The sequence below is a fragment of the Carcharhinus amblyrhynchos genome, chromosome 13 (genome assembly GCF_965287045.1).
Source record: "Carcharhinus amblyrhynchos chromosome 13, sCarAmb.v2.hapA, whole genome shotgun sequence".
In the NCBI taxonomy this organism is placed as follows: Eukaryota; Metazoa; Chordata; class Chondrichthyes; order Carcharhiniformes; family Carcharhinidae; genus Carcharhinus; species Carcharhinus amblyrhynchos.
Window position 1 is genome coordinate 38,583,007 of NC_137336.1, and position 9,987 is coordinate 38,592,993.

Here is a 9,987-nt window from a genome sequence, read left to right on the forward strand (position 1 = left end):
CAAAATAGTGAACATGTTAAGCTTTCCAACACTGACTTCACTCACGTTTGACAAAAAGGACAAGGTACTTCAAACCACTTGACCTCATGTCCCCGGAATACCTTTCCTACTGCCTTTCTATTACAACAACAAATTGTTTCCTAAATTACTTTTCCTGGCAACCAGCTATTGATCAGCTTGTTTCGATATTAGGACAGCTGTCTCTGAGTCGGGTTATTGGTTCAAGCCACCAAAATAATTTGAGTGCGTAATCTATACTGATACTTCAGTGCAACAAGAGAATGCTAAATTAGAGGTGCAGATCGGTGAGGGAATATGAAAAATAAAGGGCCCATCTGCCTATTCTGGAGAATGGAGAGCATGCATTCAATATGAACTGGACAACATTCATCCCACAGAGAAAAACAAAGCAGTTTAAATAATAAATCACTTAATTTCCTATTTGTGGAATCTTGTTTTCAATATTGGGATGGCATGTACACCCATAATTAACTTCTTGTCTTCTCTCTTCATTTGTCACCAGTTCCATATTTGATAAGTTCATAGTAGATTTCTACTATTGACTATTCTCATAATGTGGATGTAATATCTCATGTTAATCTAATTCTTAAAACATTAATAAAAGAAATAGTCCCTTGCGAGATTGGATTTCTTTTTTGCAATGCATTCTGCTCTGATTATGACTTGTCAAATAGGTCCTATTTTATGCCATTCCCTTTCTCTATCAGCCACAGCGTTTTCTGATAGTGAAAGGATACCTGACAAGAAAAGCCAGCTATTTAAGCGTTGTCCTAATTTTAAAGACTTTTATTTGGTTTTCTGCTACCTATTCGGTCCCACATAAGCTTTAAGAACAAGTAATATTTTAATAAAGTATACCTTTAGACAAAGTATTATTTGAGGTCCTTTAGAAAAGCAAAACTTGATTTGATTCAATTAAATATAAAAATTTGTATCTGTGATCGCTGTGAACCACGTTCACATTGGTTTCATCTGCTCTGTCAAGATTAACCACATAAATGTCTGAAAAGCATGTATGCAAGTAATATATGTAAGAAAATATTCCCGATTTCATTGAGATAATGAGATGAATGTTGATTTTTTTAATATTGTCACCACAAAATCTAGGCCTATGCCTGAGAAATACAGAGGAATCTGAAATTTTTAACCATTAAAATCCTATCATTTGGTGGCCAAATAAATAATTGATATGTATTATTTCATAGGATGTAAGCATCACGGGCGAGGCTGGCATTGTTGCCCACCCTGAACTTCCTTTAAACTGAGTGGCTTACTAAAACATTTCAGGAGACATTGCTAGGGATTAGAATCACATTTAAGACAGACCAACTGAGAACAGCAGATTTCCTTCCCGAAAGGGCATTAGTGAATCAGATGAGCTTTTGAAACAATAAAAGACATACAACACAGAAAAAGCCCCTTCAGCCCATTGCGTCTGTGACAAAGATAAACCACTCAACTATTCTAATACCATTTTCCAGCACTTGGTCCATAGCACTGTGTGCCTTGGCATTGCAAGTGAACATCTAAATACTGCTTAAATGTCTTGAATGTCTCTGCCTCCACCACCCTCTTCAGGGCATGGCATTTATGTCCGGACTGCACCTTATCACCCATCGTCAAATGGAGTGGCAGAATGGGTAGTTGAAACCTTCAAAAATGACATGAAGCAGTGGTATCCATGGAGACTAAACTAGCACGGTTTTTGTTAGATTACAGGACCACACTGCACACAACAGGTATTGTTCCAGTGGACCTGTTAATGGGATGATAGTTTCACACCAGACTGAACTTGCTATTTATTTTCAAACTTGGTGCGGAGGGTGGAGTCCCAAGAGGAAAACCAAAAGAGAAATGACGATTCTTCAAGGACAGAAAGAACCATTGCCACGGGTAATCTGGTTCACACAAGAAAACTCGGGGATGGCCCCAGATGAGTCCGTGGGATTGTTATGGTGGAGATGGGACCAGTATCCTTCAAGGTCAAAGTTCAGGTTAAAACTGGGAGTCCCTGACTGAGCTGCCCCGCCACTGGCCATGGAGATAGCCAGTTCCAGCCCTCAGCTCAAAGCTGACTCTGCATTAGCTTGTCTGAATAATACTGCCTGACCCAGCCTCGGCTCCAATAGACCCTTGACCGAGCGACAGTGGGAGTGCTGGGATGGGGGTCATCAATAGATCTCCCTGTGGATTTTATGGACTACTAGCTGTCTTATTCAGCGAGTGGAGGCTCACCCAATGGGAAACGGTTGGTGGGGGTATTTAAACCTCTTACTCTATGCAGACCCCAAGGTGAAGACCATCTGACTGTAGGGTGAAAGAGTCAATTACTAGGGAGCACAGGTTTAAAGTGCGAAGAGCAAGGTTTAAAGGAGATTACAAGGTAAATGTTTTTACCCAGAGGGTGGTGGGTGCCTGGAACCCGTTGCCAGGAGAGGTAGTAGAAACAGACACCATAGCGACTTTTAAGGGGCGTCTTTATGAATATGTGAATAGGATCAGAATGGACAGATATGGTCCCCCGAAGGGTAGGAGGTTTTAGTTGAGTTGGGTAGCATGGTTGGTGTAGGCTTCGAGGGCCGAAGGGCCTGATCCTGTGCTGTAATTTTCTTTGTTCTTTGTAAGCTGCAGCCACAGCCCTACTCTTTGGTGCAGGAGAGACAATGGCATAGTGATACTGTCACTGGACTAGAATTGCAGAGACCCGGGGTAATGTTTTGAGGGCATGGGTTCGAATCCCATCATGGCAAAAGGTAAAATTTGAATTCCATAAAAATCTGGAATTAGAAGCCTAATGATGACCATGAAACCATTCTCTATGCTTGTTAAAAACACAACTGGTTCATTAATGTCCTTTAGAGAACAAAATTTGTTGTCTTTATCTAGTCTGGCCTACATATGACTCCAGATCTACAGCAATGTGATTGACTAGTAAACACCCTCTGAAATGGCCTAACAAACCATTCAGTTCACGGGCAATTAGGGATGGACACTAAGTGCTTGCTCTGCCAATGATGTCCACCTCCTTGAATAAATATTTTTAAAAAAAGGGTGTTGGTGATGGAAAATTGGCATTTGGCTGAATGACTATACTCACAAACATAGACTTACTTACAGACTCACACACACGCATACAGACTCTTTCGCAAACACAGATTCTCTTACATTGACTCACACGTGCAGGCTAACACATACATATCTTTGGGCCGTGGGAGGAAACTGGACCACCCAAAGGAAACCCACACAGACACAGGAAGAACATGCAAATTCCACACAGTCGCCAAGGTCAGAATCGAACTCAGGTCCCTGGTGCTGTAAGGCAGCAGTACTAACCACTGTGTTACCGTGCCACCCATTTGATGGTGGTACAAGTGAAACTGCCTGCTCCAATAAGAAATGTACTGCATGAAAATAAATTATGGAAAAGCTTGCAGATTGGTTAGATTTGGTATTCAAACCTACCTTATCCAATAAGTTTTCATGTAACTTTGCTCAAAGTAAGGATAACAGTAATTCAAAGAGTTCTGAGAAGCTGCATACTGAATGTGGGGAAAACCTGAATATTGACAGAAAGGTACAATTCACTTAGCATAACTATGGCAGTTGCTTGTTTAGCCTGTGGGATAGTTCTCCCAATTTTTGGCACAAATCCCGGGACGTTAGTGAGGAATGTTTTGCAAGATTGACTAGGTGTACCTTTGTTATGTCTGTGCATGTGATTATTCGACGTAATTGTTACAATTGCCGTCAATGAGATGGCAAAAACAGGAAGCTCATGACTGTGCAGAAAATGATGGCTATAACTGGAAATTCCGTGGTTGGTGACAAAGAGCTGTATGATTGCTTGCAGTAACTTCTGGGAAATCTATTACAAGGATCAAAATGTATGACTGTCTAGCAGGAAATTGATACTATTGAGAATCCAGTAAGAAAGCATGCTTACCCTATATGATAAAGAAAACGCTTTATTGGTCATTTGTCACTTATTGTACAAGCAGAAGGAACTAAAACTGATGAAGGAAATTAATATAATGTTGTGTTTCCGGAGTAGGTCCAATGCATTACCAATAGAAAATTAACACTCAACCATAATGTTTAAGCACATTTCTCGTATCTGATCTTGTCACCTTCCTGAAATGTGCTAAAATTTGTCATCCCACATTTCAAATGAAAGGACAAGATCCATCATATCGATATGCATAAAACATTGATAGCAGAGAGCATTAAAATGTGAGAAAATGCACTGTTAGATTTATAAATTAAGGATATTAAAATAGTTGCATTTTAAGGTGCTTTGTTTTATTCAGTCATGGGATGCAGGCATTGCTGGCTGGGCCAGCATTTGTTCCCACCCCTGACAGCCTTAAACTGAATGACTTGCTAGGCCATTTCAGGGGTTATTTAAGAGTCAGCCACATTGCTGTGGATCTGAAGTCAGATGTAGTTCAGATATGGTAAGGATGGCAGATTTATCTTACCTGAGGAACAGTTGAGGTCTCTGAGTCTGTACTCGTTGGAGTTTAGAAAGATGAGGGGAGGAATCTTATTGAAACTCATAGGATACTGTGAGGCCTGGATAGAGTGGACATGGAGAGGACGTTTCCACTAGGAAAAACTAGAACCAGAGGGCACAACCTCAGGATAAAGGGACAACACTTTAAAACAGCAATGAGGAGGAATTTCAGCCAGAGAATGGTGAATCTGTGGAACTCTTTGCTGCAGAGAGCTGTGGAGGCCAGGTAATTGAGTGTCTTTAAGACAGAGATAGTTAAGTTCTTTTGATAAGGGGATCAGGGTTATGGGGAAAAGGCAGATGAATGGGGATGAGAAAAAAATTAGACATGATTGAATGACGGAACAGACTCGATGAGCCGAGTGGCCTAATTCTGCTCCTATGTCTTATAGTCTTAATGTCTTATGGTCTCCCCAAAGGATATTAGTGAGCCAGATGGGCTTTTACGATAAACAATCATTAGACTTTTACTTCCAGTTTTTTTTTGTTGGAGTCAAAGTTCACCATCTGCCATGCATTTGAACCTGCATCCCCAGAGCTTTTTCCTAGGTCTCTAGTCCAGTGACAGTACCACCATGTCACTGCCCCCCCGAGGGTTGGAAATCAATGGCTGTAGATTGCAATGCAAAAGTATCATGAGTACACAGTGTGACAGTGCGGTGAAATTTAAACCAGATTGCTCCTTCACTTCATAAAAGTGGTTTAAAGTAAAGTTTATGTCGGGAATTTTACCAGGCCTTTGGAAGTGAATTTGGAGGTGGGATGATAAGCAAGGAATAGAGTAAATGTATCAGGCCCCTTTGCAAGCGAGTTCCCGCATTCAACTATTTTTCCCAGGAACAGGGTAAGTCCAATGTTAGCAACCATCTGGCATCGACTGAGAAAATTGGCAATTTGCTGCAATCTTCCACCAACATTGTAATTTTTCAGCACATATGGATGGCATGTTAAATAGCTTCTTGGCAATTCCAGGGAGGCAATTGCACGGTGGGAGTGGCACAAGAATTTTATTGACAAGAAAGTGGCAATGTGGATGACGTCCCATGCCAGAGGCTTAACATTGCAAGCACAGCCTTGGAGACTGATGTCTCAAATAGTTCTGGTGGAGATGCTGCAGCAGTTGCTCCGATCAAACCGATCAACCTCCATTATGTCCCTCCAGCTCCTGTTCCATTTCCCAATAGTTCAAGCTGCCAGCTGCTTGCTGCTCCTGCAATGGAGAGCACTGAATCAAACTGCTGCCTCCTTTGGCTGCCTACTAACTCTAATTGATCAGTAATTCCAAAGGCAGATTTCTAATGTTCCTGGCTCAAATGTTCCTAAAAATGTTCCCAAGGTCTAAAGATTTTCCAAGCCTGGAAAATTCTACTCTATGATCCAGAAATAATCAATTGTGATTTCTTGAAAGCAATGTGCTGTGGTATAGTGGTATTGTCACTGGAGGTGTAATCCAGTGGCCCAAGACAAGGTCTAGGGACAGGGGTTCAAATCCCCTCATGGCAGATGGTGAAATTTGAATTCAATAAAAATCTGGAATTAAGAGTGTACTGGTGACCATGAAACCATTGTCAATTGTTGTTAAAACCCATATGTTCACTAATGTCCTTTGGAGGAGGAAATCTGTTGTCTGGTCTGGCCTACATGTGTCTCCAGATTCACAGCAATGTGGTTGACTCTCAAATGTCCTCTGAAATAGAGGGCAGATAGGGATGAGCAATAAATGTTGGCCCAGCCAGTGAAGTCTACATCCTGTAAGTGAATTTTAAAAAATATACAGCATTAGGTATACATAATCAGGGACCAAATTGAATTAGCAATTATCTCTTGATTACCATAATTATGAAGTTTGGATGCTCCTTCTTTACATTCCATAAAGGAAAAACTGCTTAATTAGCTTATCTTAAAAATGAAGCTTCTCATATTATGCAATATTTCTTGTTTTAAGGTGACCTTTATGCATTACTCCATTAAAGCAAAGAATTTCCCATCTAACCAATTGCTTAGAACCTCAACCTTTTGTTCTCGTACTCTGTAATTCCACCATATGAACTTTTGGCATGTCTGTACTATCCTTGCATTGTATCCTATGCTGATTACATTCATTCTCAGAGATGTGCCTCCTTGAAGCAAACAAAGCAATTTGAAATTTTATATTATTCAGTCCCCCTGTAAAATAAGTAGGTTGCCTTGTAATTTGAGTACAACACATGTACATGCATATGTGGTGTTTTTATGTGGTGGAGTTTCAGCTGGCTTTCCCTAATCTCCCATATTATTCTTTCCAGGGAATCTGGAATTCTTTAAGAGAATGTCAGCAAGAAGGAAGTGAATGTGTTTCCTCATTTACAATGCAAGATTCAATAGATGAATTGCAAAAAATGTTGACCTTAAGTGTGGAATTTAAAAAGGCCAATGAATGACTTACCTTATGTCCTAAATGATTGAGGAGAAAATTTAAACCATTCATAATCATCATCTAAAATCTGACAATCGGTGAAATTATGTTTTGGGTGGAGTTTCATCATCTACATATAGGCAGAGAGCTGATGTAAATGATTGTTAATTCATTACAGAACCCCTTGGATTTTCATTCCATCGATCCCAATACTGTTTTGATGTGTCACTGGAGGGCCCCCTGCTGATACAGGATATCTCCCCCACTTTGCACTTCCTCAATCAAGTCCTGCAGTGCAGATCTGAGAGGCTTGGAGTCTGTGCTTTCTCATTTGCTGCCATTCCTCATTTGTTTCCCAGGTTCATTTCTTGCATGACTGGTAGCACCTGCTCCAAGCACAATCCAGTTCCTCTTTAAGAGCTGCAGGTTAGATATAAGACATTAGATGTAAAAGGGGCAAGCATGTTACGAATTTGTGTCCCCTGCTATAATGTGCTGGCTGTATGTAGCAATCATTCAATTATGCAGGTAGCGTGAAGTTGACATGCTACATGCATTACATTGAAGAAGTGTCAGTTAATCACAACATGACAAAAGAGGTGGGAAGTAGGGTAGATAGCCCCCAATCAGCAGAGTCTAGGAAGCCATACATATTCAAGACCATGGGAGAAGATGGCTGTTGAGTCAATGCCAAGAGTCAGGCATGGGTGCAATATTGAAAGAAATTCAATTCCCTCATCCAAGAGATCAGTGTCACCGTATGAATGTTTTATTTATTCTTTGCATCATGTGATGCAAAGAAGTGCAGGTTAGGTTAATTGACCATGATAAATTGTCCCTTAGTGTCAGGAGAACTAGGCGGATAAGTATGTGGGGTCATGGAGATAGTACCTGGGTGGGATTGTTGTTGGTGCAACCTCAATGGGCCAAATGGCTTCCTTCTGCACAATAGATTCCTATGATTCTATGATTCCCTGCAGGCATTGCTGGCTAGAAAGTATTTATTGACTACCCTAAATTGCCCTTGAGAAGAGGTGGTGAACCATCTTCTTGAATTGCTCTGGTCTCTATCATGCAGGTGCCATTGGGAATGGAGTTCAGGGTCTTGGACCCAGAGACAGTAAGGAACAGTGATACCGTTCTAAGTCAGGATGGTGTGTGATTTGGAGGGGAGCTTTCAGGTTGTGGTGTACCTATGTGTCTGCTGCCGATGTCCATCTAGATGGTAGAGGTCACGGGTTTGGTAGCTGCTATTGACGGAGCGTTGTTGAGGTGCTGCAATGTATACCCACATCTTGTAGATGATACATGCTATTGCTACTGTGTACTGGCAGTGGAGAGATTTGATTTTAAGGGCAGTGGATGAGGTGTCAATCAATGGACTGTTTTGTCCTGGATGTTGTCAAGCTTCTTAAATCTTGTTGGAGCTGCACTTAACAGTGCAAGGACCCCAGCTATTCACAATGGCCTGTAACTTCCCTTTAGTGGCAGAAAGCCAAAAATAGAAAAGTTTTTGCCCACTTACATGCATTCAAAAATTGCAATCTAACTCCCTATGGGAGCAGCAGCCTTCAACCTTCAGTGATACAATCTCTGCAGGCCCCACTGCAATGTAGGAGACCCTAACCACACCCTCTTATGATGGGACCAACTTGGGGAACGCCCATTGAGATTTAGCTTGGAAATAGCAGTTTTGCATTGAAAATACAGCAGAAGGATTTCTCTGCTGTTATAAAGGTGTGTTGATTTTTTTCTTACAGTTTGTTTTTGCTATTTCTTTTAAGTAGTTAAGCCTACTGTTACTGGCTCATTTAAAGCATAATTTTTACTTTTGTTTTTATGATTGAAGATGTTCATTATTGAATGTGTATAAATGAATATGTTTTGTTATTTGTTTAAAATCTCTGAAACTTTTATTTAAAATCAGCATTTTATTATTATATAACTTTAGGTGTGGCATGCTTATAAGATTATGGAAATTAAAAATGTAATTAGCGAGAAGAGAAGTCACAATTTCTCAGATCATGATTTGAATACCTTGGATGGGATTTTATAGCCTCGCTCGAGCAAGACCAGAAATTCACATCTGAGGTCAAGGACATTTCCGTTTTCCGTCCCTTGCCTGCTCTGATTCAGTGGGGCGTGGGCTGTCGAATCCTGGTACTTATTGTGTGAGGTTGAGCAAAAGAGAGCTCACATTTTGGACCTTGGACAATCTAAATGTATTTATCTTTAGTATTTTTCTGCCTTGCTTACTTTAATAAAAATTGTCTCATATTTAACTTCTGTTTTGATGCTTCAATAAAGCATTTGCGTTATTTCATATTTCAATGTTTTGGTTTAATGTTTCAAATAAGCATTAGTAGAATTTTGTAAAATTGAATGGAATACATTTATCAACAAAAAAATTTTATAAACGTTATAAACTCAAATGTTAACTAAACATTTTATTTTAGTAGTATGGCATTTCATTTAATTGCCTCATCTTTTCAAATTTCTCACAAAATATATTTTTTCTCTTTAACACAATAATCGATAAAATTTTATACATTAACACAACAGTTCTGTTGTCTCTAAATGAGGAGATAAGGGAGGGATATGAGGAGGGGTGGGAAGGGGGAGGGAGCAGAAGGGAGGGAGGAGGAGAGAGGAGGGGTAGTGGAGGGTTTGGACATAAAAATTGTACATTTTACATGCAGCCTGATTCTTTTGTGCCTACGTCAAAGCCTCAAAAGAACTTCAGTCAAGAAGCCAAGCTGAAAATGCGATGTACCAACAGTGGTGGTACACAACTCCAGATTTTCAATCTGCACTGGATTTTGCAATACCTATCAGACAGAGAGTTTACATCAGCTTACAGGAGACTTGCATATGTCACTTTTAGGAATACACTTTCCTAAAGCTTTTGAACTAGCCAAGCTGCATATTACCCACTGTAAACGTAGAACTCATTTCACCAAAAGGCTTCTAAGGATTAACATTACATCAGGGAGACTCGTAAAATTGGGATAAACACTGCTTAAAATACAGATGGATTTTAGCTGAAATGTATTCCAGA